Consider the following 15,790-nt stretch of genomic DNA (forward strand, 5'->3'; position numbering starts at 1 on the left):
GTGTCGTAACATCTTCCATACCTGCAATAAAAAAAGTCCAGCCCGACTACTCGACCAGCCATCCCTCAAGCAATCTGAGTCTGTGGACAAAGTTAAGCCCCAACTGTCCCTTCAACAGAATACTCACTTGAAAATATCTTGTGTGTGTGTGCATTGACCAAAGCTCTTACTTTCAATACTAACGTTGCTATAATTACAGCGCAGTAAAGACTGAGCAACAGGGTCAATGGAAGGTCTTCTCATTTCCTGAAGCACTCTGCGAATGCAATATCGGTTGGTTGTCATGGTAACCTGGCAAACAAATCATATGGAGTTACACAAATCAAATCAAAATCAAATCAAATCAAATTAATTTTTATATAGCCCTTCGTACATCAGCTGATATTCTCAAAGTGCTGTACAGAAACCCAGCCTAAAACCCCAAACAGCAAGCAAAGCATGTGAAAGAAGCACGGTGGCTAGGAAAAACTCCCTAGGAAAAACTCCCTAGAAAGGCCAAAAACCTAGGAAGAAACCTAGAGAGGAACCAGGCTATGAGGGGTGGCCAGTCCTCTTCTGGCTGTGCAGGGTGGATATTATAACAGAACATGGTCAAAATGTTAAAATGTTAAAATGTTCATAAATGACCAGCATGGTCAAATAATAATAATCATAGTAGTTGTCGAGGGTGCAACAAGCACGTCCGGTGAACAGGTCAGGGTTCCATAGCCGCAGGCAGAACAGTTGAAACTGGAGCAGCAGCACGGCCAGGTGGACTGGGGACAGCAAGGAGTCATCATACCAGGTAGTCCTGAGGCATGGTCCTAGGGCTCAGGTCCTCCGAGAGAAAGACAGAAAGAGAGAAAGAGAGAATTAGAGAGAGCATATTTAAATACACACAGGACACCGGATAAGACAAGAGAAATACTCCAGATGTAACAGACTGACCCTAGCCCCCCGACACATAAACTACTGCAGCATAAATACTGGAGGCTGAGACAGGAGGGATCAGAAGACACTGTGGCCCCATCCGATGAGGGGTGGAGGGATGAATCACCTGGACCAGCTGAAGGTGGGGAAGAAGGGAGGAGGAGGAGGAAGGGAGATGTGGGGAAGAAAGAAGGAGGCGGAGGAGGAAGGGAGAGGTGGGGAAGAAGGGAGGAGGAGGAGGAAGGGAGACGAAGGGAGAGGTGGAGAAGAAGGGAGGAAGAGGAGGAGGAAGGGAGAGGTGGAGAAGAAGGGAGGAGGAGGAGGAGGAAGGGAGAGGTGGGGAAGAAGGGAGGAGGAGGATGGGAGAGGTGGGGAAGAAGGGAGGAGGAGGAGGAGGAAGGGAGAGGTGGGGAAGAAAGGAGGAGGAGGAGGATGAGAGAGGTGGGGAAGAAGGGAGGAGGGAGGAGGGAGGAGGAGGAGGAAGGGAGAGGAAGGGAGAGGTGGAGAAGAAGGGAGGAGGAGGAGGAGGAGGAGGAAGGGAGAGGTGGGGAAGAAGGGAGGAGGAGGAGGAAGGGAGAGGTGGGGAAGAAGGGAGGAGGAGAAGGAGGAAGGGAGAGGTGGGGAAGAAAGGAGGAGGAGGAAGGGAGAGGTGGAGAAGAAGGGAGGAGGAGGAGGAGAAAGGGAGAGGTGGGGAAGAAGGGAGGAGGAGGAGGAATTGAGAGGTGGGGAAGAAGGGAGGAGGAGGAGGAAGGGAGAGGTGGGGAAGAAGGGAGTAGGAGGGGAGGGTGGAGATGGGGGCAGAGGAGACTGGAGGGGAGGGTGGAGAAGGGGGGAAGAGGAGACTGGAGGGGAGGGTGGAGAAGGGGGAAGAGGAGACTGGAGGGGAGGGTGGAGAAGGGGGAAGAGGAGACTGGAGGGGAGGGTGGAGAAGGGGGAAGAGGAGACTGGAGGGAGGGTGGAGAAGGGGGGAAGAGGAGACTGGAGGGGAGGGTGGAGAAGGGGGAAGAGGAGACTGGAGGAGGGGAAGAAGGTTCGCGGACAAAAAAATCACAGAAAGAAGTTCACAGGAAGAAGTGGAAAAGGTTGCCATGACTTTTTCCAGTGTAACTGTAGTAAAACAAAAGTCTGATCTCTAATGAACTGTTTACTGGACAGGGATAATGCAGCATTCATAACCAAGTGGGAGGTGGGAATTTGCCAGTTACGAATCGTAAATCAATGCCAGTTGAATGCATTCACGTGCTTTGAACTCGCTGAGAAACGTCAACCATAAACTAAAAGTACAGCTATCATGCTTGTAAACAAATTATAATGTTAAAAAAAACGTTTTATAAATAACGTTTTGTTGTTACATTTAACTACCGAAAAATGCTGTTATCCTCTTTTATCCAGGTCATTTCCTTAGTATGTGACATCAGAGGTCAGCATGTGGGAGAAGTCAGGAGTTCAGAGATAATAGGTGAGTTTCCCCACTAGAAATTACCATTTGGAGGGGCGTTCAAGTGGGGGTTTTCCCAGGCGTATGTGGTAAATAGCAACTTCCCACTTTGTTCTGAACACAGCATTACCAAGCTCAGTGTAATGTAATGGGGCTATACTGCAGAGGGCCTAGTGCTTCTGCATCCTCTGCTGGGTTAAACAGGACCACAGAATTAGAAGACCATTTTCAAGGTTTTATTGTGTAAGGTTTTAATTCACAATAAAAAATAATGTGACAGTCAGTAGCTGTATACATGTATTACAGTAATAATGTCTTGAGGATTTGTGGTACTACGGTGGCCCTTAATAAGGGCAAAGTATCTTTTAACCTGTTAGGGCTAGGGGGCAGTATTTACACGGCCGGATAAAAAACGTACCCGATTTAATCTGGTTATTACTACTGCCCAGAAACTAGAATATGCATATAATTATTGGTTATAATTTCTAAAACTGTTTGAATGGTGTCTGTGAGTATAACGGATCTCATATGGCAGGCAAAAACCTGAGAAGATTCCTTACAGGAAGTGGCCTGTCTGACAAGTTCTTGTTCTTCTTGACTCTCTTTATTGAAAACTGAGGATCTTTGCTGTAACGTGACACTTCCTACGGCTCCCATAGGCTCTCAGAACCCGGGAAAAAGCTGAATGATGTAATTCCAGCCCCTGGCTGAAAAACATTAGCGCCTTTGGTAAGTGGTCTATCAGAGGACAATGAGACTGAGGCGCGTGCACGAGGCGACCCCATGTTTTTATTTTCTCTCTCTTTGTACTAAAACACAGATTCCCGGTCGGAATATTATCGCTTTTTTACGAGAAAAATGGCATAAAAATTGATTTTAAACAGCGGTTGACATGCTTCGAAGTACGGTAATGGAATATTTAGAATTTTTTTGTCACGAAACGCATCGGGCGCGTCACCCTTCTTTACCCTTTCGGATAGTGTCTTGAACGCACGAACAAAACGCCGCTATTTGGATATAACTATGGATTATTTTGAACCAAACCAACATTTGTTATTGAAGTAGAAGTCCTGGGAGTGCATTCTGACGAAGAACAGCAAAGGTAATAACATTTTTCTTATAGTAAATCTGACTTTGGTGAGGGCTAAACTTGGTGGGTGTCTAAATAGCTAGCCCTGTGATGCCGGGCTATCTACTTAGAATATTGCAAAATGTGTTTTCACCGAAAACGCTATTTTAAAATCAGACATAGCGAGTGCATAGAGGAGTTCTGTATCTATAATTCTTAAAATGATTGTTATGTTTTTTGTGAACGTTTATCGTGAGTAATTTAGTAAATTCACCGGAAGTTTGCTAGTTCTGAACGTCGCATGCTAATGTAAAAAGCTGGTTTTTGATATAAATATGAACTTGATTGAACAAAACATGCATGTATTGTATAACATAATGTCCTAAGATTGTCATCTGATGAAAATCATCAAAGGTTAGTGCTGCATTTAGCTGTGGTTTGGGTTTATGTGACATTATATGCTAGCTTGAAAAATGGGTGTCTGATTATTTCTGGCTGGGTACTCTGCTGACATAATCTAATGTTTTGCTTTCGTTGTAAAGCCTTTTTGAAATCGGACAGTGTGGTTAGATTAACGAGAGTCTTGTCTTTAAAATGGTGTAAAATAGTCATATGTTTGAGAAATTGAAGTAATAGCATTTCTAAGGTATTTGAATAACGCGCCACGGGATTCCACTGGCTGTTACGTAGGTGGGACGAAATCGTCCCACTGGCCCTAGAGAAGTTAAATATGAATGACAAGGCACGCCATACCTGGGGTGTCTACGTTGCCTTTTGACCACAGGATTAACAGAGAAATCCACCTCTGATGTCCAGGACAAGCACATACTGTTGGAAGGCTACTGTGGATACATTCCTCCTTATTAAAGGCTACTGTGGATACATTCCTCCTTATTAAAGGCTACTGTGGATACATTCCTCCTTATTGAAGGCTACTGTGGATACATTCCTCCTTATTGAAGGCTACTGTGGATACATTCCTTCTTATTAAAGGCTTCTGTGGATACATTCCTCCTTATTAAAGGCTACTGTGGATACATTCCTCCTTATTAAAGGCTACTGTGGATACATTCCTCTTTATTAAAGGCTACTGTGGATACATTCCTCCTTATTAAAGGCTACTGTGGATACATTCCTCCTTATTAAAGGCTACTGTGGACACATTCCTCCTTTATTACAGTTTTTCTCGATTGTTTACACACATTTTCTGAAAGTATGCCTCATATTCTCAGAACTCTACACACAAATCAGAAAACACACACACAATGGGCAAAACCCCTCAATTCTCCAGCAAAATGAAACCTTACATTCAAAACAATGTTATTTCTTATCAAAATGGTATTTTGTTTTCAAATGACACACACAAACCATCATATGAATAGACATTTATAAGAACCAGTTGAACACTGATGTGCTCAATGTAAAACACTATGATGAATGGAAAACACTTCTTCTCCATTCATCATAATGACTTAGGCCTTTTTTTGGTTCAGTGTTGCCATTACTACAGACAGTACATACATAAGTGTGTTGTAAAATATTTGAGAATATTGTTTTTATACTCAGAACACACAAATACACGGTAAGAAATATATTTTATTTTTCCCACAAAAAAAATTTACACAGTGTACATCCCATTCCCAACCAACACAAAGTTGCACATACAGTGGTCTACATACAAAACAGAAGAATTTAATGTATACAGTTACAGTAAAAAAAAACTTTAAAAAACTATGCTGCATCCTCTCTTCTGTTGCGGTCTGGCCACAGCACCTCATCCACATCACAAGCAATGTTTTCCCTGGCCAAGCAGCAGGGGAAATATCGCCTAGCATGGCGATTCCAGCCATGAAAAGCATCAGCTGCTATATCTCCACATGCGTCTTCCATAGCTTGGAGAAGAGGTTTGTGGAGTTCGGTCATACACTTTCCATCTCCAGGCAGAAAAAAATTCCTCAATAGGATTGAGGAATGGAGAATATGGAGGGAGATACACAACTAAAAAGCGTGGGTGGGCAGTGAACCAGTTACGAACCAGAGCAGCCCTGTGGAAACTTACGTTGTCCCAAATGACAACGTACCTGAGCTGCTCTGGGCCATCTACCTGATCTGGCGGAATGAGTGTGTTGTGTAGGGTGTCCAGGAATGTGATCAGATGGGCGGTGTTGTAGGGGCCAAGGGTAGCATGGTGATGGATGACGCCGTGGTGGGTAATCGCTGCACACATTGTGATGTTCCCTCCGCGCTGGCCAGGGACTTGAACAATGGCACACTGGCCGATGATATTCCTTCCCCTCTTTCGTCTTTTTGTGAGGTTGAATCCAACCTCATCAATGAAGATGAACTGGTGCTCCACTGCAGCCACCTCTAGCTCAAGGACTCTCTGAAACCCACATGACAATATCAGAAATAGACATGGAGTGGTCACTATTGTGAAGCACAATCATTATGATTACAATACTGAAATATGTATAATTAAACAGTGTTGAGAGTATGCATCAATTGTGGGATTATATAGGACTCACTTGCACATAGTTATATCGCAATTCTTTAACTTTCTGAATTGCGTTCAAATGGCACCCTGTAGACCTGCTTCATCCTGAGATTATTTCTGCGCAAGACATGGTCCAGTGTTGATAAGCTTACCCTATCAATATTTTGAAATATCTCATTGTTTTCTATTATTTTTCTTTGTATTTGCCGTAATGTTATGGCGTTATTTTCTAGGACCATGTTGATGATTTCAGTTTCCTGTTCAGGAGACAGAACCCGTTCCCGACCACCTTGTGTTGGTAATCTTTCAGTTCTGCCAAACAAATAGTAAAATACTGTAAATACAAAGTAGGAATACATTTCCCAAATACTTGAAACATACTTTATTTTTACAGTCCTACAGAACAGTCCACAGGCAATACTGTACTACTGTACTCATTGAGTACTGTATTGATATGCAGTACTGCAATTTTCTAGTGAGAGTAGATTTCTTACCTATTCTAATTTCGGAATGTCCGGATGATGGATGCTACAGTGTACCTGCTCAAATTTGGCTGTACTCTTTGCCCAGCCTCCCTCATTGTTAGACCATGGTTGACCACATGATAAACCAAAGTGGCTCGGATCTCATCAGAGATTACGGTCCTTGGCCTTCCTCGTCCTCGTCCTCGTCCTTGTCCTCCCCGTCCTCCTCCTCTTACTCTCACTCCTCTGGCTCTGCCTCTGTTTCCAATGTTGGCATCCATTGCTCCAAAACAGAAGAGCTCACCTGTTGCCCTTTTATTCTAAAGCTCTGATTGCTAAATGTAAAACTGTGTGACGGGTGTTTGCCCATGTGATGAGTCAGTGTGCATATATGAATGGCAGTGTGTTCATTGTGAAAACAAGAGATTTTCTGCATGAAAATTGTGCCAAATGCAAAGAATTGTGTGTAGTGTTTTGAAAAAGTGTGTTTTAGAACTGCAATTTGAGTGTAAAGCAGGAATTGTCCTTGTAGCTTAGCAGAATTGGTTCAGGGGGTTGGTGCATGAGTTACATGTTGTGGTCATTGTGTCTCAAGTACCAGTATTTGTGTGTAAACAATTGAGAAAAACTGTAAAGGCTACTGTGGATACATTCCTCCTTATTAAAGGCTACTGTGGACACATTCCTCCTTTATTAAAGGCTACTGTGGATACATTCCTCCTTATTAAAGCGAGAACAAGAATACCAAAGTAACAATCAGTAGGCTACATTCCAATAGGGCACATTCATTTGTGTAAAATGTTGTTAAAATACATTGTTTAGGCCTCCTGAGTGGTGCCCGTGGCGGACCGGGCGCATGCACACTAACACGGTCATCAGTTGTACGGTGTTTCCTCCGACACATTGGTGCGGTAGGCTTCCGGGTTAAGTGAGCAGTGTGTCAAGAAGCAGTCCTCCTTGGCAGGGTCGTGTTTCGGAGGACGCAAGGGCTCTCGAACCTTCACCTCTCCCGAGTTCGTACAGTGGAGTTGCAGCGATGGGACAAGACTGTAACTACCAATTGGATATCACGAAATTGAGGAGAAAAAGGGGTAATTTTTTTTTTTATATACCGTAATTTCCGGACTATTGAGCGCACCTGAATAAAAGCCGCACCCACTGAATTTTAAAAAAAGTATTATTTTGAACATAAATAAGCCACACATGTCTATAAGCCGCAGGTGCCTACCGGTACATTGAAACAAAGAACTTTACACAGGCTTTAACGCAACACAGCTTGTAACAAAAATAAATAGGCTTTAACGAAACACGGCTTGTAACAAAATAAATAGGCTTTAACGAAACATGGCTTGTAACAAAAAATAAATAGGCTTTAACGAAACACGGCTTGTAACAAAAAATTAAGAATTAGCAGCAAACAGTAGCCTACCAAGAAAGTCATTGGTCACTATCTTCCTCCTCCTGTGCACTGAAACCACTGAACCACTGAACCACTCGGCGTTGAATAGCCTCAGAATTGCTTCATCCGATATTGGATCGTTTTCATTGTCACTCTCGTCACTTTCATCCCGAGGCAAATCCCCCGCTGAGCCCTCTTCAACACACAGCAGTCCAGCCTTTCGAAACCCGTTGATGATAGTGGATTTTTTGACAATGCTCCACGCTGTCAGGACCCATTTTTAAAATCCATATATTAGCCGCGTCATTGTTTAAGCCGCGAGGTTCAAAGCCTGGGAAAAAAGTTGCGGCTTATAGTCCGGAAATTACGGTAACTGTTAACTGATGCTCCAAATGTGTTGAGTCTTGAACGTGTTAACTTAGCCAAATTAGTATAACATGGACATAGTATCTGTCTAACTAACTATATATCACTGTATAACAAATTATAAATAATACATCAAATAATAATATAGTAACATATACTTTATATACACTATATATTGAACAAAATAACGACAGGAAATGGATGATTGCTAGCTTTTCTCTAAGCTGCCATTTTAATTCTGGGACAACCACACATTACACACACCGAGAACTGATGTGTCCAATGCACTTTTAATAAAAAGTCATAATATTAAAACGATACAGGTTTGTTTTCTTAAGTGCAATATAACAATATTCATCATATTAGAATGAAAAGTATTTAAAAAGACAACTTTACATTTATTATTTTTCTTTTACAGTTTTGTATTTACAAAAAAATAAAAAATCCCCCAAAATACTTACATGATATATATTCATGACTCAGAAAAAGAAACAGAGCAGGATTAAAAATAAAAATGTCTGTATGTCATTATCTTAAAGATCAGTAGCATAATACGTACCATCAAAACATAAACCCCCCCACTGTGCTGTAGATGGTTCTCCAGTTAAAAATAACTTTTTAAATTTTTTTTTACATCTTTTTAATTTAATTAACAAAGGTTATGTTCTATGTTCCTTTCTCCATCAAACACGAGAAGACTCGTTATTGTAAAGGAACTAAAACACACATGTAATCCATCTTAGAAAAAAAACAACAACATTGAAATAGATTGACTATTATTTTAAACCATACAGCCCTGGCTAGACAACACAGTCATTAAATAACAATGAACAGCCAGAGTGAACTGATATGATGTCATAGCAGTATTTTGAAGATGGTAATTGAGTATTCAGTCTGAATGGTTATAAAATCTTTTTTTTTTTTTTTTGTATAGGAAACTATGGCCTCTCCAGACTCAATAGCAGTACTGAATTTAATGAACCGTTTTCAAAGCCCACATTCCAGTACATACTGTAGAGGCTGTAGAACAGGAAGTGCATCACTCATAATGTAATAGCTCAATACTTATTTTCCTGATTATTTTTTGAGCAATGAGACTCATCTTGCGATGCTCTTTCTATGAGACCATAGAGTTCTAATATTCCTGACATGTCATTGTGATTGATATAAACAAGCCATGTTGGTCAGGTCTGATGAGTTATAGACAGTCAGTCCAGTAACCAGCCATGTTGGTCAGGTCTGATGAGTTATAGATACAGTCAGTCCAGTAACCAGCCATGTTGGTCAGGTCTGATGAGTTATAGATAGTCAGTCCAGTAACCAGCCATGTTGGTCAGGTCTGATGAGTTATAGATACAATCAGTCCAGTAACCAGCCATGTTGGTCAGGTCTGATGAGTTATAAATACAGTCAGTCCAGTAACCAGCCATGTTGGTCAGGTCTGATGAGTTATAGACAGTCAGTCCAGTAACCAGCCATGTTGGTCAGGTCTGATGAGTTATAGACAGTCAGTCCAGTAACCAGCCATGTTGGTCAGGTCTGATGAGTTATAGATACAGTCAGTCCAGTAACCAGCCATGTTGGTCAGGTCTGATGAGTTATAGATAGTCAGTCCAGTAACCAGCCATGTTGGTCAGGTCTGATGAGTTATAGATAGTCAGTCCAGTAACCAGCCATGTTGGTCAGGTCTGATGAGTTATAGACAGTCAGTCCAGTAACCAGCCATGTTGGTCAGGTCTGATGAGTTATAGACAGTCAGTCCAGTAACCAGCCATGTTGGTCAGGTCTGATGAGTTATAGACAGTCAGTCCAGTAACCAGCCATGTTGGTCAGGTCTGATGAGTTATAGACAGTCAGGCCAGTAACCAGCCATGTTGGTCAGGTCTGATGAGTTTTAGACAGTCAGTCCAGTAACCAGCCATGTTGGTCAGATCTTATGAGTTATAGACAGTCAGTCCAGTAACCAGCCATGTTGGTCAGGTCTGATGAGTTATAGATACAGTCAGTCCAGTAACCATCCATGTTGGTCAGGTCTGATGAGTTATAGATACAGTCAGTCCAGTAACCAGCCATGTTGGTCAGGTCTGATGAGTTATAGACAGTCAGTCCAGTAACCAGCCATGTTGGTCAGGTCTGATGAGTTATTGACAGTCAGTCCAGTAACCAGCCATGTTGGTCAGCTCTGATGAGTTATAGACAGTCAGTCCAGTAACCAGCCATATTGGTCAGGTCTGATGAGTTATAGATACAGTCAGTCCAGTAACCAGCCATGTTGGTCAGGTCTGATGAGTTATAGATACAGTCAGTCCAGTAACCAGCCATGTTGGTCAGGTCTGATGAGTTATAGACAGTCAGTCCAGTAACCAGCCATGTTGGTCAGGTCTAATGAGTTATAGATACAGTCAGTCCAGTAACCAGCCATGTTGGTTAGGTCTGATGAGTTATAGACAGTCAGTCCAGTAACCAGCCATGTTGGTCAGGTCTGATGAGTTATAAATACAGTCAGTCCAGTAACCAGCCATGTTGGTCAGGTCTGATGAGTTATAGATACAGTCAGTCCAGTAACCAGCCATGTTGGTCAGGTCTGATGAGTTATAGATACAGTCAGTCCAGTAACCAGCCATGTTGGTCAGGTCTGATGAGTTATAGATACAGTCAGTCCAGTAACCAGCCATGTTGGTCAGGTCTGATGAGTTATAGACAGTCAGTCCAGTAACCAGCCATGTTGGTCAGGTCTGATGAGTTATAGATACAATCAGTCCAGTAACCAGCCATGTTGGTCAGGTCTGATGAGTTATAGATACAATCAGTCCAGTAACCAGCCATGTTGGTCAGGTCTGATGAGTTATAAATACAGTCAGTCCAGTAACCAGCCATGTTGGTCAGGTCTGATGAGTTATAGACAGTCAGTCCAGTAACCAGCCATGTTGGTCAGGTCTGATGAGGTATAGACAGTCAGTCCAGTAACCAGCCATGTTGGTCAGGTCTGATGAGTTATAAATACAGTCAGTCCAGTAACCAGCCATGTTGGTCAGGTCTGATGAGTTATAGACAGTCTGTCCAGTAACCAGCCATGTTGGTCAGGTCTGATGAGTTATAGACAGTCAGTCCAGTAACCAGCCATGTTGGTCAGGTCTGATGAGTTTTAGACAGTCAGTCCAGTAACCAGCCATGTTGGTCAGGTCTGATGAGTTATAGATACAGTCAGTCCAGTAACCAGCCATGTTGGTCAGGTCTGATGAGTTATAGATACAGTCAGTCCAGTAACCAGCCATGTTGGTCAGGTCTGATGAGTTATAGATAGTCAGTCCAGTAACCAGCCATGTTGGTCAGGTCTGATGAGTTATAGATAGTCAGTCCAGTAACCAGCCATGTTGGTCAGGTCTGATGAGTTATAGACAGTCAGTCCAGTAACCAGCCATGTTGGTCAGGTCTGATGAGTTATAGACAGTCAGTCCAGTAACCAGCCATGTTGGTCAGGTCTGATGAGTTATAGACAGTCAGTCCAGTAACCAGCCATGTTGGTCAGGTCTGATGAGTTTTAGACAGTCAGTCCATTAACCAGCCATGTTGGTCAGATCTGATGAGTTATAGACAGTCAGTCCAGTAACCAGCCATGTTGGTCAGGTCTGATGAGTTATAGATACGGTCAGTCCAGTAACCAGCCATGTTGGTCAGGTCTGATGAGTTATAGATACAGTCAGTCCAGTAACCATCCATGTTGGTCAGGTCTGATGAGTTATAGATACAGTCAGTCCAGTAACCAGCCATGTTGGTCAGGTCTGATGAGTTATAGACAGTCAGTCCAGTAACCAGCCATGTTGGTCAGGTCTGATGAGTTATTGACAGTCAGTCCAGTAACCAGCCATGTTGGTCAGGTCTGATGAGTTATAGATACAGTCAGTCCAGTAACCAGCCATGTTGGTCAGATCTGATGAGTTATAGACAGTCAGTCCAGTAACCAGCCATGTTGGTCAGGTCTGATGAGTTATAGACAGTCAGTCCAGTAACCAGCCATGTTGGTCAGGTCTGATGAGTTATAGATACAGTCAGTCCAGTAACCAGCCATGTTGGTCAGGTCTGATGAGTTATAGATACAGTCAGTCCAGTAACCAGCCATGTTGGTCAGGTCTGATGAGTTATAGATACAGTCAGTCCAGTAACCAGCCATGTTGGTCAGGTCTGATGAGTTATAGACAGTTAGTCCAGTAACCAGCCATGTTGCTCAGGTCTGATGAGTTATAGACAGTCAGTCCAGTAACCAGCCATGTTGGTCAGGTCTGATGAGTTATAGACAGTCAGTCCAGTAACCAGCCATGTTGGTCAGGTCTGATGAGTTATAGATACAGTCAGTCCAGTAACCAGCCATGTTGGTCAGGTCTGATGAGTTATTGATACAGTCAGTCCAGTAACCAGCCATGTTGGTCAGGTCTGATGAGTTATAGATACAGTCAGTCCAGTAACCAGCCATGTTGGTCAGGTCTGATGAGTTATAGATACAGTCAGTCCAGTAACCAGCCATGTTGGTCAGCTCTGATGAGTTATAGACAGTCAGTCCAGTAACCAGCCATGTTGGTCAGGAAGATGAGTTATAGACAGTCAGTCCAGTAACCAGCCATGTTGGTCAGGTCTGATGAGTTATAGATACAGTCAGTCCAGTAACCAGCCATGTTGGTCAGGTCTGATGAGTTATAGATACAGTCAGTCCAGTAACCAGCCATGTTGGTCAGGTCTGATGAGTTATAGACAGTCAGTCCAGTACTTCAGCTCCAACCAAATGGCTTTCACAATAACGTCTTTACACAGGTTTAAATAAAAATAATAATACATTTCAACAAACACGTTTTTTTTAAGACTAGAAACTCCGTGGTTCAGTACTCTGTATAAAACAGTTTCATCCCCTAACAACGTGACATTTACAAATGAAATAAATACAGTCCCAACCAGCCAAGGCTGACACACTGATACAGGTACCAGCCGGGAATAATAATCACTTAGTCTTAACATCTACAACCCGTTGGTACTCTATGGAAACAACATGGTGGCTTAGTCTAGAACGGTCTAGAACCCAAGGGTCTGCTCACTGAAGGAACCTAGCATCACACGCCTGAAGAACAACTAAAATAATCTCACGTTCTACTTATCTACCCAATGAAAATTTAAATGGAAGCAAGTCTCCCCACAGTAATGTTCCAACATCTAGACAGAATCTATAGCAGTATGTTGTATAGACAGAATCTATAGCAGTATGTTGTATAGACAGAATCTATAGCAGTATGTTGTATAGACAGAATCTATAGCAGTATGTTGTATAGACAGAATCTATAAGCAGTATGTTGTATAGACAGAATCTATAGCAGTATGTTGTATAGACAGAATCTATAGCAGTATGTTGTATAGACAGAATCTATAGCAGTATGTTGTATAGACAGAATCTATAGCAGTATGTTGTATAGACAGAATCTATAGCAGTATGTTGTATAGACAGAATCTATAGCAGTATGTTGTATAGACAGAATCTATGAGCAGTATGTTGTATAGACAGAATCTATAGCAGTATGTTGTATAGACAGAATCTATAAGCAGTATGTTGCTCTCACTTGGTCTGTATAGACAGAATCTATAAGCAGTATGTTGTATAGACAGAATCTATAGGTAATTCCATCCGGTGAGTTTAAGCAGAAGCAGAGAACAGAACTAGTCATACATGAAGGTGAAACAATAAAACACAGAATTCAGAATATAGAAGAGAACAAAAAAAATAAAAGTCAAGTGTGATACATTAGAATTTATCGACATGCAATATTTGAGACCATACACAAGATAAAAAAAAATCCAACATTGATATCATTACTGCTTGACATTCGGTTATGGCTGAAGTTACTTTCATTTAGTTTTGAGACTTGCAGTTTGACTGCAGTGCTTTGGAGAGTCTACTGTCATGCTAGAGATGTGGTGAGATGGACTGAGTGTGAAAATGGCAGAAAGGAGGAGAAGAAAACAAGGGAGGAAAACCTCTCCGACTGACCACGGTATCCTTCACTAATGAAACCTCTCCGACTGACCACGGTATCCTTCACTAATGAAACCTCTCTGACTGACCACGGTATCCTTCACTAATAAAACCTCTCCGACTGACCACGGTATCCTTCACTAATGAAACCTCTCTGACTGACCACGGTATCCTTCACTAATAAAACCTCTCCGACTGACCACGGTATCATTCACTAATAAAACGGTATCCTTCACTAATAAAACCTCTCCAACTGACCACGGTATCCTTCACTAATGAAACCTCTCTGACTGACCACGGTATCCTTCACTAATGAAAAACCTCTCCGACTGACCATGGTATCCTTCACTAATAAAACCTCTCCAACTGACCACGGTATCCTTCACTAATGAAACCTCTCTGACTGACCATGGTATCCTTCACTAATAAAACCTCTCTGACTGACCACGGTATCCTTCACTAATAAAACCTCTCTGACTGACCACGGTATCCTTCACTAATAAAACCTCTCCAACTGACCACGGTATCCTTCACTAATGAAACCTCTCCGACTGACCACGGTATCCTTCACTAATAAAATCTCTCCGACTGACCACGGTATCCTTCACTAATAAAATCTCTCCGACTGACCACGGTATCCTTCACTAACAAAACCTCTCCAACTGACCACGGTATCCTTCACTAATAAAATCTCTCCGACTGACCACGGTATCCTTCACTAATAAAATCTCTCCGACTGACCACGGTATCCTTCACTAATAAAATCTCTCCGACTGACCACGGTATCCTTCACTAACAAAACCTCTCCAACTGACCACGGTATCCTTCACTAATAAAACCTCTCCAACTGACCACGGTATCCTTCACTAATAAAACCTCTCCGACTGACCACGGTATCCTTCACTAATAAAACCTCTCCAACTGACCATGGTATCCTTCACTAATAAAACCTCTCTGACTGACCACGGTATCCTTCACTAATAAAACCTCTCTGACTGACCACGGTATCCTTCACTAATAAAACCTCTCCAACTGACCACGGTATCCTTCACTAATGAAATTCTCTCTGACTGACCACGGTATCCTTCACTAATGAAACCTCTCCAACTGACCACGGTATCCTTCACTAATAAAACCTCTCCAACTGACCACGGTATCCTTCACTAATAAAACCTCTCTGACTGACCACGGTATCCTTCACTAATAAAACCTCTCCAACTGACCACGGTATCCTTCACTAATGAAACCTCTCCAACTGACCACGGTATCCTTCACTAATAAAACCTCTCTGACTGACCACGGTATCCTTCACTAATAAAACCTCTCCAACTCTTATCGCTGTGTTGGACAGACCCCATGATGAAAGCCTCTGTATATGGCACATAGAACATGATTTGACCACAATTCTGCCAGGAGATGGTGAAAAACCCCCCCGAACATTTCATCTGATGAACACTACTCTCTTTCTTCAGTAACATGTCTCTGTTCTCTTGCTGAGGCTCTATCTAAATGACAAGACTTGATTCACTGACACCATATTACCTCTCTTCATTGATTGAAATAAACCTCAGTTAGGTGAGGATGTGATACAGGCCACCATCTTCTACCCCTCCATACATACTGGTAAAGGTTAAGACA

The sequence above is a fragment of the Salmo salar genome, chromosome ssa11, assembly GCF_905237065.1.
Source record: "Salmo salar chromosome ssa11, Ssal_v3.1, whole genome shotgun sequence".
Taxonomy (NCBI): Eukaryota; Metazoa; Chordata; class Actinopteri; order Salmoniformes; family Salmonidae; genus Salmo; species Salmo salar.